Below are 19,493 nucleotides of genomic sequence, written 5' to 3'. Positions count from 1 at the left end.
ATCAACATATTTTAAGGTCTAACAATGGAAGTTATGCAACAAACTATGAACACAATAACTATTTTATATATAATTTAGAGCGTGTGTTGTGTGTGTGTGTGTGTTTTTTTTTTCTGAGGGGAAAAATACTATTACGTATCATAAGATCAAGATAGTATTGATCTCGTATGTCGGGCTCGGTTTGAAGGCCAATACCGACTAAAAAACCGCCTCTTCTTCTATCTCCTTAGCCCCCATGGAATCGCCGCAAGGCATTTCTTCACGGGGTAAGAATCTAGCTTTTGCTATTTCCAACTAAAAACTATAAATTTACAATGGCTTTTCTTGCCCTCTCTAACATACGCAAGTCTTTTAGTGTGTGTGTGTGTGTTCGTAATTTAGGTTTCTTAACATGTTCTTGAGTTTATGTCTAAGTTCATATATATAAGGGTGTATGCAATATATTAGCGATATGTTGCCTATTTTCAGTATAATTAATATTCTGATGTTAATTACAACCATGTATATGTTTTTTTTAATAAATTGTACGTGATTATAAGGGAAATTATGTAAAGAATTCAAAATATGGTTGCCAGCTCTCAGTCAGCTGCAACATTAAAAGGTATGATTTTCTCAAAATTTATTCCCTTAGAATTCTTTTTGATGTCATTTCTAATATACTAGACACTACTACCGCTTCGGAAACAAATGGCGCTCTGAGAGACAAGAAGCGGCGCAAGAAGCTCTCCCAGCATATTTTTTAGAGTTGCCAGGTGAAAAAGAGTTACGTTTTTGGTGGTGATTTACAGTCAACTGTTTTTTTTTTTTAATTTTTATACAAAATTGAAGTTAGCAGCTCTCAACGTTTGGGTTGCCAGGTGTTAACAGGTATTTTATTGATAATTATTTATAGCCATCTGTTTATTTTAATTTTAATACAAAATTGAAGTTTTATATTTGCCAATGCGTGACCAAAAAGTGTGCATTACCTAGTTTAATATTTAAAAAAAACTACCATACTTATTGTAAAATACTTAGGAGTTAAAGTAGATACTAATTTCTCTTGGTTCCACCATGTTGACTTTATTGGTAACAAATTGAGAATTCTGCTAGGAAAATTTTACCATCTTGGTTTTAGAATACCCGTTAGTACGCTAAAGTGCTTATACTTTGCTTTGGTGGAATCCATAATTGATTATGTGCTTGATAGCTATGGGCTTACTTTTTAAACATACAGATTGCGATTTTTAAAATTTCTCGTCACCAAAAAAGTTAACAAAAAAAGTTAAAATATGTAAAGTTTTGCCAGTAAGCTTAAAAAATAAGTACTTATTAGCCCTTAATAATCATGGCAATCAGGAACATAACCCAATTATGCAAAACGACGATACTAGGTTGATTAAATTTTAATTTTATGGGACGAAATGGTAAACATTCTGCATCAAACTAAAGAAGAATAACGGAAATCGGATCATAAATCTCAGCCTAATCGGTATACATACATTAAAAAGTACCAATGGAATTGATAACCTCCTCCTTTTCGAAGTCGGTTAAAAATGCTAAGGAGCAAATTTCATGCGCGGCTGACTGTATACGACTTGTCAATCCAAATCGGTTACAGTAGGTAAAATTCAAAATAGGATTCAAAATCACTTATTGAACGTCAAAAACTACCACCCATTCAAAAGAGACTGCCTCAGACCTGAGAAGAATGGGCGCAAGAAACTCAGCGGGCTTTTTTTTTTAATAAAAAAATATGGATTACAATGGAAAACAATAAACATTTATACTTAAAGAGCCTGAGGGTGTTCGCTTTATTCCCAGTCCGCGGTGTCATTAAGAAAATCGTTTATTACATTAAGTAACCTTTCCCACATAAACGTTTTTTAACAATTCTTTTATAATTCGTAACACATTTGTTTTGTACATTTTCTGGGATCATATTGTAGAAGCATATACATCGCCCAACAAAAGACTTACTAACTCGACCCAACCGAGCAGTAGGCATAACAAGTTTATGTTTGTTCCTCGTGTTAACATTATGAATGTCACAGTTTCTAGAAAATTCCTCAATGTGCTTGTGTACATACAGAACATTATCAATATATATAGATTCGCTTACCTGTTCTATCTTGCTGTACCTCTGTATATAATGTATATAGTGATAGTTTCGAGTATCGTGCATCACTGGAATAAAAAAGTGTTTGTTATAAATAGTTTTATATCTCTTCACACCGCGAAATCGTGTGTGGAATGCATAACTAATGCGAGACTCTCGAAACTCGATGTGGTTCTGTACTGAATTATGTATTTAATTTATGAAATTATTGGATACAGGAGATCTATTACCAAAATTCAAAGCCGAAGTTGGGCCCTGGGTCCGACTGCATGAAAGCAATTGGCACTAATCGACAAACAACAATTTATACGTTTGTGTACAATTTGGAAATAACCGCATTCCATTATACTTAACATTAACATTACATTACAAATAAATAAACTTTTTTGGCGCGTTATAGAAAAAATATCACGGTGAATTTTACGATGCGCGCGCACAACGTCACGCAGATTTTACACCCTGACGTTAGCTGATTAACTAGATCACTTGTATTATACTTCAGCTTCTTGGTAGAGAGACTTGGGCGACTTGTAACTCATATATGAGTACCGAACCACAACCAATGGACGGTAATTTAATTACCGTATAATGAGAATAATGATATTTAATCACACGTTTTTTTAACTAAATTATGCGGTATGTTAATATTTTCATCTTTTGTATGTAATACCTTCTTTATTACAAAAAATTTCAACATAATATACATTAATATCTTACAACAAATAAAATATAGCACGCGGAATAAAATCTAAGGATTTTTGATTTGTTACGCCAAGGAAGAATTATAACTTCTTGCGTGCATACATAAGTACACACATACTTTTTATTTAAATACAGCTGTCTAATGCGGTTTGTGTGGTATAGCCTGCTGAGTCACTGATGTTTTTAGATGTAAGAAATCTAAACCATCATACCGTCGCGCTAACGCGGGACAACCGCAGCTCCGACTAAAGACCGTGGGTAAAAAACTCACATATCAGTGTTTTATTTTCGACAATTTCCTTTTTCAAAACTTAACGAATTGTAACGAAATTTTGTAAACCGAATGGAAACGAAATATTCAATGTCGGATTGTCTTAATTTTTTCACTTGCTGTTGTTAAGTAAAGTAAAGTATGCATTTATTCATGACAACATAAAACATATATACATAGTAAAATTAACAAATAAAAAATACGGCGTCATGAAAAGGACACCCACTTAGTATTTTTGGAAATGATTTCCAACACTGATTTTCAGTAGACGAAGTCGACCTGTTGACAGTAGCTGTAGACAACACGGTTCCTTTTGTTATAGGTCTTAAAAGTGACCATCCAAAAATAGTAGAAAAAGAAAAGAAATTAAAAGATTGGATTGGAAATCGAGTTTAATAATATTTTTATTTTGATTTTTTATTTTATTTATTCATGCTGTTTATTTTTGATTTTATGCCTCTAAACACTTTTCTTTCTCTAATAGAAAAGATTTCAGTTTGTTTTTAAAGGAGAACAAACTTTTTTGATCTTTAATAGGTGGCGGCAAATCATTCCAGCATTTGGAGGCGCTGTATTTTAAGCTACCTCTAAATGCTGCAGTACCGTGTAGAGGCACTCTTGTTTGATTTGTATACTAGGCCTCTGTTTGCGGACTTATGATTAAGCCGGTTTAAGCAATTTTTGTTATTTTTTAAAGTGATAACCCTCACTTCTAATATTAATCACACAAATTAAAGTTTGAAAACAAACTTTATGAGCGATGTGCTCTCTCGCGTTCCGTGCGAGCGCTCTTACCACTGAGCCAACCGTTCGAGTGACTTATCATTGGTAAATCTTGTATGTCTTATTATTCTTTTATTTAACCGTGACCTACAATTTGTAGCCCACGTTCTCATGGGGACTGCGGTAGACAGTAGTCATAGAATTGTGAAATTTAGCGCCAATTATTGACTCGGAGATGGTTAATAGCTGTAGATAGATGGTTTTTGACAAAATTTACTGACCTCTTTCATTTTTGATATGTGTAGTAGACCAAAAATTATAAAATAATGTAACTTTTACGCAAAATGTTAAAACACAGTTGTTAAAACACGCGTTTTAATCTTTTAAAAAGTTGTTTTATTTAAATGTAACACAGTTAATCAAAGAAAATACTATCTTATTCTTTACAATTTGTTTTTTTAAAGTGGTAACCATCACTTCTGGTATTAATTACACAAATAAAATTTGAAAACAAACTTTATGAACGATGTGCTCTCTCGCGTTCCGTGCGAGCGCTCTTACCACTGAGCCAACCGTTCGAGTGGCGTATCTTTGATAAAACTTTGTATACTTTGTTAAACTTTTCTTGATATTCTTTATTCTCCTTTGGTTTTACGCAAGTTACGTGTAAATATTTACTTTATCACTAACCAGTATTAGTCAGTTATAGACCATTAGCGCGGTGCTAACAAAAACTGCTATCATTTGTAAGTTCACAATGAGTGCAAGGACATGTTTTTTAGTTACAGAGTTACTAATTATGTGATTCATACACATTCAATTTTGTAGTTAGGATACTAATTTCGTGAATTAAACAGGCAAAATTTACTAATTGGATGTATATAGGCTCTCATTGTCTGGTATTAGGTTGTTTCATGGTTCGATTTTTGAAGGATTTTATCATTATTTATTTAACGGCTTTTATATATATGTATATCTCAACAATTTGTTATGTTTTAAAGTGATAACCCTCACTTCTGGGATTAATTACACAAATAAAACTAAAAAACAAATATTTTATGAACGATGCGGGACTCTAATCCGCGACCTCCAGCCGTCCGCGTACAGGATCTACTTTACAGTTGATAACCTGCTCATACTTGCATACTAGGAAATTAACTTGAGATGTCACTCTTTCAAATCTAAACAATTTGTTATTCAGTTTTTTTTGGGTTATCTGTGTAGATGCCTTTTTTTTTGCGCCCAGACAAAGGGAAAGGGCTACTAGAGGGAGATGATAAATGCTTATGTATACCAACGCAGCCTATGTCTGTGGTGAAAATGTGGGACTCACATAAAAACCTAAGTGCCTACCCACTAAACACCACCTGAGGTTGGCTTTGGGCAAGTGCCCTCTAAGCTTTCATTAAAGGCGACCCTCTCTTGGGGAGAGAGAAACGCAAGCGGCACTCCCTTGGGAGTATCCGCTGGGATATATATGTTTATTTATTTATTTAATTAAATTGCGTTTCATGCGACTTAGTTACTAAACAAAATTGTAGTACTAAATAACTATCACATGCACCTCGTAATAAGGCATAGCAATGAACTACAGAGGGGCAGACATTCAAATATTTTTTTCCTCTAAGTATTCATTAATAGAATAGTCACATTTTTCCAAAAGTAACTTTTTCAAAGAGCTTATTAATTTTAATTAATTTCGGCTTTTAAGTGTTTTGGTAACTTATTATAAATTTTAACTGATATTGAGTGTGACCGGAACTGTGTAATGTTAATTTAGATTTAGTTTGCAAAAGATTATTTTTATAACGTGGTGTTTTGTGTTGTGGCACGTCTATGATTTTAGTGTATAGATTTGGGTGTTTTCTTACAAACTTACATATTCGATTATATATACATGTCAGCCCCATTGTAATCTAAGTACATTAACACTCAAAGAAAAGAAAAACGAAATTCTTAACGTAACAATATCAACAGAAAAAATAATAATAAAGAGAATTAAGTCATACAGTCTTCAACAAATAAGACGTATGGATTCAAAGTTCAAACAGACTTATGGCATCCTTAGATGCAAGAATGGCAAGTATATTTACAAACATGCCCGTATCAAATCTGCTCAAACCCATAATTTTTGATGGATGTATAACGCGTATTAATAATACCCGCAAACTGTGAAAGGGAGTAGCATCCATCTTGTTGACGTAAGGTCCAAGAGACTTTGAGAACTCAAACCAAACCCAGTACGGTTTGCATAAAAGTTGGACGAATATTAATTCATATCTACCTATATTATAATATTATGTTTGAATTGACGTTAATAATTGTTCGTTAGTAATTATATTGTATTATCGTGTGAATTAAAATATTATAATAAAATTGTTTTTTCCTTTATTTACTTTATTATCCTTGTTATCAAGTTTCTCATTGCCACATTTAAATAAGATTTTTAACAACAACATAACATTATAAATTATTTATTCTTCTAACATTTTATTTTTGCTAGCTGAGCACGTAGTGGTTGTAAAAATCGTTGTTCCTTTCAACTTAAATAACTTTTTATTCAATGAATATACCGCAATTTTCTTTCTTACATAAGTCAAGTCTCTGAGGAATAAAACTTAACAGATTTAATTGACTGTTATTCAGTAGCTTTTCCGAGCGCTAGGGTGTGTATATAAGAAAAGATTGACTAGGCGGACGGCGCTCAGATAGCGACCATTCTCGGCCGCGTACTACGTGGCACTCAATAGTTATGTCTTCCCAAGATTCCTTAGCGGCCGTGTAATTCGTGTCTATGTGTGCGTGCGTCGATCCGGACGCTGTAGTATGAAGTTTAAGTACTGTTGTGTTAGAATATAGTGGCTTTAAACGTTCGATTAAACAAAAAATAAAAAACGATAGATGGAATCTGGATCGCGCTTCACCGTCATTTTTAAGTAGATTATCGTAAATTCATCAGATTGTTACTCAATGTAATGGTAGAGCGACTACGTTCTTGTAGAATTAGATATGGTGTTGGGTTTAGGACGCAAAAACTATTTAGCTACGGTTCGATGGAGAAACAATAAATTCCAATAGGGCATCGAACCACCACTGTCACTAGACAGTAATGCACGACCTCATTTGATTACGAAGCAATTATAGGCTCTGTGCGATAAATTTTGCGATATCATCGCCTATGTTCTAACAACAAATTATAAATTAACAAGGTATGATCACAGTAATATATCAACCATAGGAGAACCAAAGTCACCGATATAGCCTATTGCGATACTCCAATGGCCTGAACCCCCAGGACAGCTCGAAGGACAGATGGCAGTAAAGTTCTCGAACATACGTTCAAGTACTGGAAGACGCAGTGGGAGGCTCCTTTGCACGGGATGCCGGCTAGATTATAGCGCCTATTTCTGCCGTGAAGCAGTAATGTGTAAGCATTACTGTGTTTCGGTCTGAAGGGCGCCGTAGCTAGTGAAATTACTGGGCAAATGAGACTTAACATCTTATGTCTCAAGGTGACGAGCGCAATTGTAGTGCCGCTCAGAATTTTTGACTTTTTCAAGAATCCTGAGCGGCACTGCATTGTAATGGGCAGGGCGTATCAATTACCATCAGCTGAACGTCCTGCTCGTCTTCTCCCTTATTATCATTAAAAAAAATGCAGTGTTGGTACGCCCCCACAAGATGACGTATCGACGATCTGGTCGAGTTTGCCGGAATACGGTGGACGTGGGCAACGCAGGTCCGATCGTCGTGGAAATCTTTGGAGGAGGTCTTTGTCCAGCAGTGGTCGTCTTTCGGGTGTGGAAGTGGGAGATCACTTAACCCAACTTAAAGTCTGTAGGGCAGGGACTACAAACCTTTGTTATTTAGAAGAGTATTTATCAAAGAAATCGCGTCCGAAAAAAAAATCTAAAACCTTTTGCGTATTATGTACCTACCTACAATTTATATTGCATATTTATTTTTTTTACAAAATACGTTGTCTTGTACACACGTCTTAAATTTGAAAAATCGGTCCAGCCGTTAGGAGGACTTCACTCACATACACATGAGCAGGAGAATTATATTATATGGACGGAATTGAGAATCTAAACCAATCGCAAATTCACTGGAACACATAAAAAAAATGATCAAAATCGGTCCAGCCGTTTGGGAGGTAGTTCAATAGTGAATCTAAACCATTCTCGAATCCACCTGAAGACGATACGACATGGGTACCTTCAAAAAAAGCGCGTACACCTTCCTTAAAGGCCGGCAACGTTCTTGTGATTCCTCTGGTGTTGCAAGAAAATGTGGGCGGCGGTGATCACTTAACACCAGGTGACCCGTACGCTCGTTTGTCCTCCTATTCCATAAAAAAAAAAAAGAAGACACACCAATCTCAAATTCACTGGAACAACCAAAAACTTCATAAAAATCGATCGGTCCAGCCGTTTAGGAGGTAGTTCAATTGTGAATCTAAACCATCCTCGAATCCCCTTGAACTCACACAAAAAATTTCACCAAAATCGGTCCAGCCGTCTAGGAGGAGTTCAGTGACATACACACGCACACAAGAAACATATATATAAAGATTTTGCAAACATCTATCCCCTTAATTATATTATTATTGTAAGAAGGCTCTCCATGAAGCACTTCTAAATATGAAGATATAGAAAAATTATTAATATTGTTAAAATAAACATTATCTATATTTTATTTGTATTAGTTAATAGTCATTACATTGAAACATTGTTTTCTTAAATACTTAAACTGTAGATTAATTTATACATTTTTACTTTATACAGTTTTTCTTTTTTGTGATTATTTAGTTTCAATATCAGCTCTTTACGCCTGAAACATTACGTAGGATTACAGTAAGTGTTAAGGCGAAGAGTAAGCAGAAAACACGCAAACATGGTGTTTTTAGACAAGTTTTGTGGTGAAAGTATAGCATTTCGAGCTATGAACACTACTTAATCCTGTTACACATATCCCTAAGTCTTATTTGTAGGTGGCTAATCCTTGCTGTTGGTTATAGTTAACACTGCCGAGCCTTTTTGAACTACCACTTTTCTTTGAAGTTAAACAAGTTTATTGGCATGGCGTGACGCATTTTAATTGGTACTTCTCCCAGAAAAGTTATTCTTATAGCTTGTACTTTTTTGTGTAGGTTAATATATTCAGATTAGTAGTAATAACGAGGATTGTAAGCATATAAACTGTTTTCCACGCAAGAATTTTGAAAATATTGGCTTTGTTACATAGATGGCGGACCGGCAGCCGTGAACTCATATCGCTCAAGGTCGCTGGCATTTAGTGTCGCCTTAAGTCAGGCACAGTGTTAACTAGCTTTTAAATAAGACTTTTATAGTATTTTGTAATATAATAATCTTTAATACAATAAATTGAAAAAAAAAAAACAAATTCAGTCTGCTTATATAATTGTATTAAGCAGGATTATTTGAAATTCGACGTATAGGAAACAGAGAAAGTTAAGTTAAGTTTTTTTTTTTTTTAGTTAAGTTTTGCCGTTAGGAGATGAAAGGTTCGAATTGTCAAAAAGTTTTGTGTAACCGTTTGTTTCTGAAATAAATAACTCAAAAATAATTTAAACTTATTTGAAAACATAAGCATTAATTAGGGTTGCCATTGTTATGTCCAACGCAATCAAGGCCTAACTTAATTATGTTTAGCTTAGGGTTGCCACCTGCAACTTTCAAAACACTTTATTCATATTGGTGAAAGAAATCACACTTATGAATGTCAAAAGTGAATTTACCATTTACCAACACTTCGGTAACAGCTTAATTAAAAGGAGTGGCAAGAAACTCATTGCCAATCTTTTAAATCAATATTTAGATCTTTATTTAAAGTGGTTCGAAACGTGTAGTCACGGACGAAAAAAAAGAAGGACTCCATGTCACCTTACATAACAGTAAAGCACCAAAACAAGCCGGTAAACGTGTAAATACATAGCGCACTTACACTAATACAAGCCGATCGGCCGCCATTATGAGATTTGCCATCGTCTGTGACAGATCAGTTTGCGTCGCAATAAAATATTTTAAAAATGCGTTGTGAAAAAGTGTACAAACAATACAATAAAAGTATTTGTGGCCATATATGATTATTTAAGGGAGAAATTGTGTAACTGGTATCCCCTGTAACCCTGTAGCACACACACTAGCATAAAGGTGCTTCACTTGTTAATATCACGGCGCGGAGTCCTTCCATTTTTACTCGTCCGTGCGTATAGTACACATAAATATAAAAATAACTTAAAATAAAACTTACAAAGGAGACAAACAATGAACAAACAAAATCTGAAAGAATACTACTTGCTGTTTGCTGGTGTGAAAACCAACGCTGGTCTTCCGTTGGGCCACTTGATGACGTCATGCATGTCGTAATTTCAATTATAAAACAAAAATAAGTTATTTTAGCTAGTAAATTAACGTAACGAGAAAATAATATTTTATTAAAAAACTTATAAACTTTTATGTATAATTTTAAGTTTGTACTTTTTTTATTTATTTATTTATAAATATACAGTTTCTTCTTAAAATAATAGAAAGTCCTGTAAAACCGTTTACACAGTTTGTCTACAGGATCGAGTGAGTCTCATAAAATAAGTCTTAAAGCCTATTTTACAAATGTTACTGCAAAAATAAATTTTTTAAATTTATTTTTGTTTGGTTCCCGTCGGATGTCGTCTGGCAAACTATTAAGCAGTTCTTTTCTCTGAAGTTCTATCGCCAAAGTAATTTTTTACTCTAGATACTTCAAGTTTGCCTGATGTCATCGAACGGTTGCCATGATTATGACTAATTAAGGATGGGCTATGATCTTGAGAGTCATGGTTATTTAAGGCTAAAAGGTATTTGTGCTTTTTACTTATTGGGAGTATATTACTTATATTACATTTATGATGTATACTCAGTGGGCGCAATGGTTATGTCAACTGTCAAATTGTAATTTGTGTCAAAAAATGCAATTGGATGAAATTAAGTCAAGGCTGGCAACCCTATAGATAATTAACCGTATTATATCGTGTTAAAATTCAACAGATATCTCATAGCAACCTTGTGATGATGTCACGTTGGTAAGGTCGTTACTCGTTGGTTGACTATACCGATATTTTATCATGGGTCAAAGGTTAACTTAACAGTTTCGACAAGAATATTTTTTTGGCGTGCTATACACTATTCTTTTTTTTGAAAAATAAAATCTGTAAGCAGTTGCCACTGAGCAACAATCAAAGTTCATTCCATACATTCCGGTTTATGGTCGACTGAGCATTTCCTTATGTGGTTATAATAATGATATATTCGTGCGTTACGTTCTACTTCCGATTGATAGCGTTCCTTACTGATTAGGTAAAACATGTTATTAAATACTATTTGTATGCCTCAGACCTGAGAGGAACGGGCGCAACAAATTCAGCGGGCTTTTTTTTCATCAATAAAAAATATATACAAAGTAATATTGTACAATTAAACTTATTATTTAATAGCCTGAGGGCGGTCACTCCATTCCCAATCTGTGGTATCATTAAGAAAGTCATTTACGTTATAGTAACCTTTACCACACAAACGTTTTTTAACAAATCTTTTGAATAACGCGATACACTTGTTTTGAACATTTTCTGGGATCTTGTTATAAAAGCATATACATCGCCACACAAAAGACTTACTAACTCGCCGTAGCCGAGTAGTAGGTATTATAAGTTTATGTCTGTTCCTGGTGTTAACATTATGGTTATGACAGTCTCTAGAAAATTTACTTATGTGCCTATGAACATACATTACAATTTACATTATCAAGAATATATTGAGAAGCAACAGTCAAGATGTTAATTTCTTTGAATTTTGCTCTCAATGATTCTTTAGCACTAGGTTATAAATTGCGCGAATAGCCCTCTTCTGCAGCACAAATATTGTATTAATATCGGCAGCGCTGCCCCACAGCAATATACCATAGGACATAATACTATGGAAGTAACTAAAGTATACTTGTCGCGTCGTATCTATGTCAGTTAATTGTCTAATCTTTTTAACCGTGTATGCTGCAGAGCTAAGTCTGTTCGCCAATCCTTCAATATGGGGGCTTCATTGTTATTTGGAACCTAGAGTTATGCCAAGAAATATACCAGATTCCGCCGGTTCTATCACCTCTTCGCTTAACAAAACACTTGCATCTACATTTTTGACATTTGGTACATAAATTAATTAAGTAAATTTTATGTATTTAGTTTTCTTGCTATTTAACAATAGGTTATTAGCGCTAAACCAGTACACGATGTCAGATAGAATATTGTTCACTTCGTCATACATAGGTTGGTTTCTTTTCACTTTGAAAATCAGTGAAGTGTCGTCCGCAAACAATACTGCCTTATGTTTTTTCTCTATAAGATTAGGAAGTTCATTTATATAGAAAAGGAAGTGGAACGGTCCAAGAATAGACCCTTGTAATAAATAAATCTATAAGACACCCTAGAGTTCTCTGGATAAATGAAATAACTCATTATAAGCCTTCTTGAACTAAAAAAATAGAACTACTAAATATTACTCCTGACCCACAAAACTCAGTAAATCTGATTAATATATTTTTTGTTGAAAATGAGCGAAGATGAGCGAACCGGCTGCTACAAAACTCCCTCTCTGAATGTAAAAAATATGAAAGAAGATGAATTATAGTGAATGAAAATGATGTATTTTCATTCACCTTCTTTCGCACTTTTTGACCTTGTAGGTACTCAAGAGGTTAAAAGAATATTTATGACTTTTGACTCTAGAGGCGCTCCTGGTTGGGACGGAATTTCTACGAAATTTCTTAAACTCTCTTATGATTACTTGATCCCACTTAAAACAAAATTAGCTAATATTTCTTTGCAAGATCGAACCAGAAATGAGGAGATCCGTAGGAGAACCAAAGTTACCGACACAGTTCAAATGATCGCGAAACTGAACTGAATGGCGACCACGTACCGGAAGACGCAGTGTTAGTAGGCCCCCCACAAGATGGCCCGACGATCTGATCAAGAACGCCGAAATACATTGGATGAGGGCAGCGCAGGACCGATCGTCGTGGAAATCTTTGGGGTAGGCCTTTATCTAGCAGCGGACGTCTTACGGCTGATGATGATGATGTAACACTTATTATTATTAGTACCAGGCGAACATCAGTAAAGAAGAAATAGTAATATGTTTGAAGAGTAATAGATGCATGCAGCATGACGCGTGGCTTACCTTATGAAGTTATGCTCATGACTACCGCCTTCGACGAATAATATTTCGCTGGTACCAAGCAACATAAATATTATTGTTTTTTTTTTATGGAATAGGAGGACAAACGAGCGTACGGGTCACCTGTTGTTAAGTGATCACCGCCGGCCACAATCTCTTGCAACACCAGAGGAATCACAGGAGCGTTGCCGGCCTTTAAGGAAGGTGTACGCGCTTTTTTTGAAGGTACCCATGTCGTATCGTCCCGGAAACACCGCACAAGGAAATTCATTCCACAGCTTTGTAGTACGTGGAAGAAAGCTCCTTGAATACCGCACTGTGGAGGACCGCCACACATCCAGATGGTGAGGATGATAACCTAACTTGTGGCGTGTCGTGCGAAGGTGGAATTCGGCGGCAGAAATCAGGTTAAACAGCTCTTCGGAACACTCCCCGTGATAAATGCGGTAGAAGACACACAATGAAGCGACGTCTCTACGCAACGCCAAGTGATACAGCCGTTCACAGAGCACTGGGTCCCCGACAATTTGAGCTGCTCTGCGTTGCACGCAGTCAAATGGATCGAGCTGATACTGGGGTGCGCCAGACCAGAGATGACAGCAATACTCCATGTTTGGCCGGACCTGCGCTTTGTAGAGCGCTAGTATGTGGGCCGGCTTGAAGTATTGCCGTGCTCTATTGTGCTTAGAGAATAAACTTATATACTACCGTAGTAGTTACGTTAGTAGGTATACTAAGTGTATGGGTTAGAGTATGACGTCCTCTATAATATAACAGAGTAGGAATTGATTCTTGTGTTAATATTCTATTTCACCAGTGGGAAGCTTCTTTACACAGGAGATCACAACGGCGCCTATTTCTGCCGTGAAGCAGTAATGTGTAAACATTACTGTGTTTCGGTCTGAAGGGCGCCGTAGCTAGTGAAATTACTGGGCAAATGAGACTTAACATCTTATGTCTCAAGGTGACGAGCGCAGTTGTAGTGCCGCTCAGAATTTTTGGTTATTTCATGAATCCTGAGCGGCACTGCATTATTCGATTACCATCAGCTGAACGGCCTGCGCGTCTAGTCCCTTATTATCATAAAAAAAATATTCTAAGATACATATTATATGTATAATATTGTCACGGAATTACTTCATCCTAACGTGTGTTATTAGTACCAGGCGGACATAAGAAAATAATTTAATATATTTGAAGTATAGATAAAATTGAGTTTCTGATCAACTCCTAAAGCTGCTGCTAATTGAAAAAGAAAACTGTTAAGACCACGGAACAGGAATGAAAACTTCATCAAGGCGATGTTAATAATACGATATACAAGTTATTTTTTTGTTCTTAATTCAAAGAACGGAAAATTTATAATTAAATAGCCTCAAGTCTTTCGCTCCATTCCCAGTCTCTAGTATCATTAAGAAAGTCATTTATGTTATAGTAACCTTTACCACAAAAGTTTTTATAGTTGTCAATAATGTCATGAGTGACTCATTGACCCAGTCTGACCTAATATAAGTAAATATACTGATAACTTTGTTGTTGCTTGTAAATCTCATTTACAGATAATGTGGAACGATTTAACACTGCTATACTAATTATGTTATTGTAAACGTTCGTATAAAGGACTAGCTGATGCCTGCGACTTCGTCCGCGTAGATACAGGGTTTTAAAAATAATAAAAATAATATTGACACACTTTCTACACAAATTATCTTGCCCCAAGTTAAGCATATATAGCCTGTGTTATGGGTTACAAGACAACGATATATTTAATACAATATACTTACTTAAACATATATAAATACATAAATACATTTAAACATCCATGACTCGGAAACAAACATCCATATTCATCATATAAATGCTTGCACCTACCGGGATTCGAACCCGGTTTTAAAAATAATAAGCAAGTTTGGAATTGAAGATTATCTCATGTCCTGTTCCCGTTTTCGCTCCCGTTCCCAACATATTACATGAATCTTATTTCGAGTAAGTTTGCCTATAATAGTCCCATTGCCTATATAGTAAATCCCGCAGAAACCATGGATTTTTCCGGGATAAAATGTATCCTATGTCTTTTCCAAAGATCTAGTCTATCTCCGTACCGAATTTCTTCAAAATCGGTTCAGTAGCTCGTAGAAGAGTAACAAACAAACTTACATTCACATTTATAATAGTAAGTAGGGATATTATTATGCTGTGAATTACACAACACACTTATTAATGTTAACGAAATTCGTGACTTAGGAGTCATTTAAGATTCATAAATGTTAATGAATTCACATATTGATAATATTACAAAAACGCATTTCAATTGCTTGGCTTCGTTTCCCGAATAGGAAAAAATTTTCGTAACCTTAAAAATTTCATATATATCTATTGTACTCTAATAAGATCAACTATTAATAATAATATTGACACACTTTTTACACAAATTATCTTGCCACAAATTAAGCATATATAGCCTGTGTTATGGCTTGCAAGACAACGATGTATTTAATACAGTATACTTACTTTAACATACATAAATACATATTAAACATCCATGACTCGAAAACAAACATCAATATTCATCATATAAATGCTTGCACCTACCGGGATTCGAACCCGGGACCTCTAGCTTAGTAGGTAGGATCGCTAACCACTCGGGTATACAGGTCGTCTATACTTTTGAATACGTAGTCATAGTTTGGGATCCTGTGTACATTATTTACACTGATGCGTTGGAAATAATTCAAAGAAAAATGCTAAAAATAATTAATTTTATATGCCTGAAAAAAGTTTTTGACTGCAACAGTATAGTAAATCAATGAATATTACATCAACCAAAATTTTCGGTGGAAGTTTGCATGGTAATGTACATCATATATTTTTTTTAGTTTTATCATATACTCTTATTTTAGAAGTAACGGGGGGGGGGGGGGGGGGGCACATTTTACCATTTTGGAAGTGTCTCTCGCGCAAACTATTCAGTTTAGAGAAAAATGATAAATAAATATCATTTTGAAGACCTATCCATAGATTCACGTATGGATTTGATGAAAAAGAAATTTTGAGTTTCAGTTCTAAGTATGGGGAACCCCTAAAATTTATTGTTTTCCTTTTCTATTTTCGTATGAAAATCTTAATTGCGGTTCACAGAATACATCTACTTTCCAAGTTTTAACAGTATAGTTCTTATGGTCTCGGAAAAAAGTAGCTTTGACATACGGACAGACAGACATGACGAATCCATAAGGGTTCATTTGCCATTTGGCTACGGAAGCCTAAATATCAGCGGAACACGTGGTCTAGAATATCAACATGTATGATAATTCTTAGAACTCAATGTCTACTCATGTATGTGTATTTCTGTTTGTGTTTTTCTTATAAAAAATAAATAATTACTTTGGGTAAAGTCGACTCGAATCAATTAAAATAGCGTGATCAATCTATAGACTATCAACGAGATGACTTGACAGCCCGTTAATGTGTGACCAATTATATTTACATGTCAATGTCCGTGTTAACTAGTGGCTTAATATTCAAAATACTAAGGACCTATTGCCAAGCGTGGCTGACTGTTTACGTCTTAAATTAGGTGACAGTAACAATACGTCAAGAAAATCACAGTATATCTTAGTGATCTTACGGGGTTAAGAGATGTTTTTATTTTTCCAAACGCGCCATAAAAATTTTACTTAAAAATCGTAAGGAAATCTCAATGATGACATCACCATCAAATAAACACTTAACTCGTCATCGTAAGCCATCCCAACGAATCTATCTAAGAAATAAGCGATTCACTCGATTGTATGAAACGTGCAGACATTGATAGATTGACAGATGACGGCTATAATCTTGTAAAAAACGGAGGTGGCCTAAATCCACTAAATTTTAAGCAACTGTTCGCTTTCAAACTTAGCCGGATTATACTTCGTCTCCAATCGCCATACCGTAATTACTACTATTTCAAACTCATGTCAAATGACTTCACGTTTCATACTTAACTAAATTTCAATTTTTACTTAGGCAATTCCGCCTCTTTTTACGTAGTATTTACATCCTCTTTGTCCTAAACACGTATGAACCATTGAAGACACGTGCACTGATATTGGTTAACATATTTTCTTGTTTACTCTGCGCTAATATATCGATGACCTCAATATAAAACAAATCTTTGTTCCTCTATTGTCTCATCCATATTCATATAGGTACTTAGTTATCCGCTGCCCTCGCCTCGTCTGCATGCATTCATGTTATAAGTATTGAAACAGACAGACAGTTTTTGCGTGAAAGTTACATTATTATTATATTACTTAACCCAACGTTTTGTGACCACCTGAAAACGTTGCAGAGAACTCACATCTTCACGCATGCCAAATAATCAAGCCGATCGGAGATGACTCCTGAGATGTCGATGATTCGAGTCGCTCTTGCTCTCGAGCCCCAAGCCTTTAGAGGCCAACTGGGCCTTTCCTTCCAGGTGACGAGAAGGAACGAACTTTACTTGATATAATATCAACGAGTCAACATCATCTCTCCGGACTTAATGTAAAAACTTCTGTCTGTATGCAACACTTTATAGCGAACTCAAAATTCGTCTCAGCTTTGACTACCTGATTATCATACTTAGTATAGTTATGTCTTTCATATTACCAGTGGGAGGCTCCTTTTCACGGGATGCCGGCTAGATTATGGGTAACTTAACGGCGCCTATTTCTGCCGTGAAGCAGTAATGTGTAAGCATTATTGTGTTTCGGTCTGAAGGACGCCGTACCTAGTGATTTATTTTTTTATTTTTGACATAATAACTTTATTTCCCAAACATTACAATAATGAATAATAGTATTACATGTTAAATGTTTCTAAATAATATTATTAATTATTTACATGCAATACAGGGAGCAAAGACAGCTAAACTAGTATGAACTGTGTTTCAGCTGTCAGTGACTTCTCGGTACCAGACATAATTACCTACCTAACCTACCTAAAATAAAATAAAATAAAAGTATACTTCTAAGAATATGTGTGTGTGTGTGTGTGTGTGTGTGTGTAATAGGTTGTGATAGTGTTTAGGTATGTTATTATGATTTATTTATATTTATTAAGATGTTTTATTGCATAAAATTCTCGGTCTCATGGAAATTCACCCCATGGAGCAGCAAATGACTGGGCAAATGAGACGCATTGTAATGGGCAGGGCGTATCAATTACCATCAGCCGAAGGTCCTGCTCGTCACGTCCCTTACTGTCATAAAATAAAATAAGTTATGCCTTTCATATAAATAGTATGTAAATTCGTACAAAGTTATCTACTCATTGTATTATTACGACTAGAGTTTCAACAAAAGAACATTAAGATCACATAATGTGATCTTTATATTGTGTGATACATTGAAACACAATAAGTCCTAAAATACTATTACATTGTTCCATACAGCTTCATTCAATTGAATTCGAGTACAAACTATCAGGCATACCTCATGGTTAGTGATCATGCTACTATTTGAAGTGAAAACATGTTTTGCGGCGATCAGCACTTTTCTTGGGATGGGTATAAAATGTTAAACTCGCGTCAGGGCACGTGACCTGATCGAAAATTCGTAAGACAGCCGTTGAAATTATGGATGATTTTTCTGAGAGATATACTTTTTAATGTAAAATAATTGTAATACTTCTGAAGTGTTAAATTTCTTATGAAATAATCACATAAATGCTAGTACTTTTATACTGACAAAAATTCGTGCGAAATTATTCCCTAAACATTTCAAAAATATTCAAAAAGGCACAATGTTAATGTTTAAGTTTTCACTTCTGCCGGCACTCCCGGAGTGCAACCCGTTTTTTTTTTAATATTTATAAATCATTCATTGGATCAACGTCAATATCTACCACCTATGCCAAAATATAAAACCTTAGATCTGGGGCTGAGAAATTCGGGCCTTTTTTCGTGTGAACTCCTCTTTAGCCGTGTTTAGCGAAGGCTTCGTGTCACGGTTGACCTCGACATGCTCGTGGCGTATTTGTATGAAAAATTTACCAATTACATCTCTATCTATTTAAATCTATTTGTCGTCTTTCATTTGATTTTTTAATAACAACTAGCTGTTGCTCTCTTCGTCCTCAGCGTAGACGCTATAAATCAGCAAAAATACTTTGCCTCCATGTGTGGCCTTATAGTCTAAACACATGGTCAAACACATGGATTTGGTACGGCCGGACCATCGAAAGATCCGGTGGGTGTGAGTTTGCCTTGTTTGCTTTTGCCTTGCAGCAATTGGTCCGACGTCTTGCTCGGTACGATCCGGGCGGTAATAATAATAATTTTGAGCGAATGCGACATACCATCGAATATGGTCCGCGGCCTCCAGTCCGATGGTTCGGCCATACCAAATCCGATCATGTGTTAAAGCTATTATAATATGTCGTCCCGACCTCTTAATATTCATGCAACATTTGAATATTTTAATCTATTCAGTAGTTTATGTGTGTA

General features: G+C 35.2%; 1 protein-coding gene across 5 annotated transcripts in view; it reads left to right on the top strand.

Annotated features, from left to right (window-relative positions):
* LOC126976161 (uncharacterized) overlaps positions 1-19,493 on the top strand; it is a 116,717-nt gene that overhangs the window by 21,283 nt on the left and 75,941 nt on the right. The window lies entirely within an intron of this gene.

Source organism: Leptidea sinapis, chromosome 39, assembly GCF_905404315.1.
Source record: "Leptidea sinapis chromosome 39, ilLepSina1.1, whole genome shotgun sequence".
NCBI classification, from domain to species: domain Eukaryota; kingdom Metazoa; phylum Arthropoda; class Insecta; order Lepidoptera; family Pieridae; genus Leptidea; species Leptidea sinapis.
The sequence above is the reverse complement of the archived record's forward strand: the minus strand, read 5'-3'. Positions and strand labels throughout refer to the sequence as shown.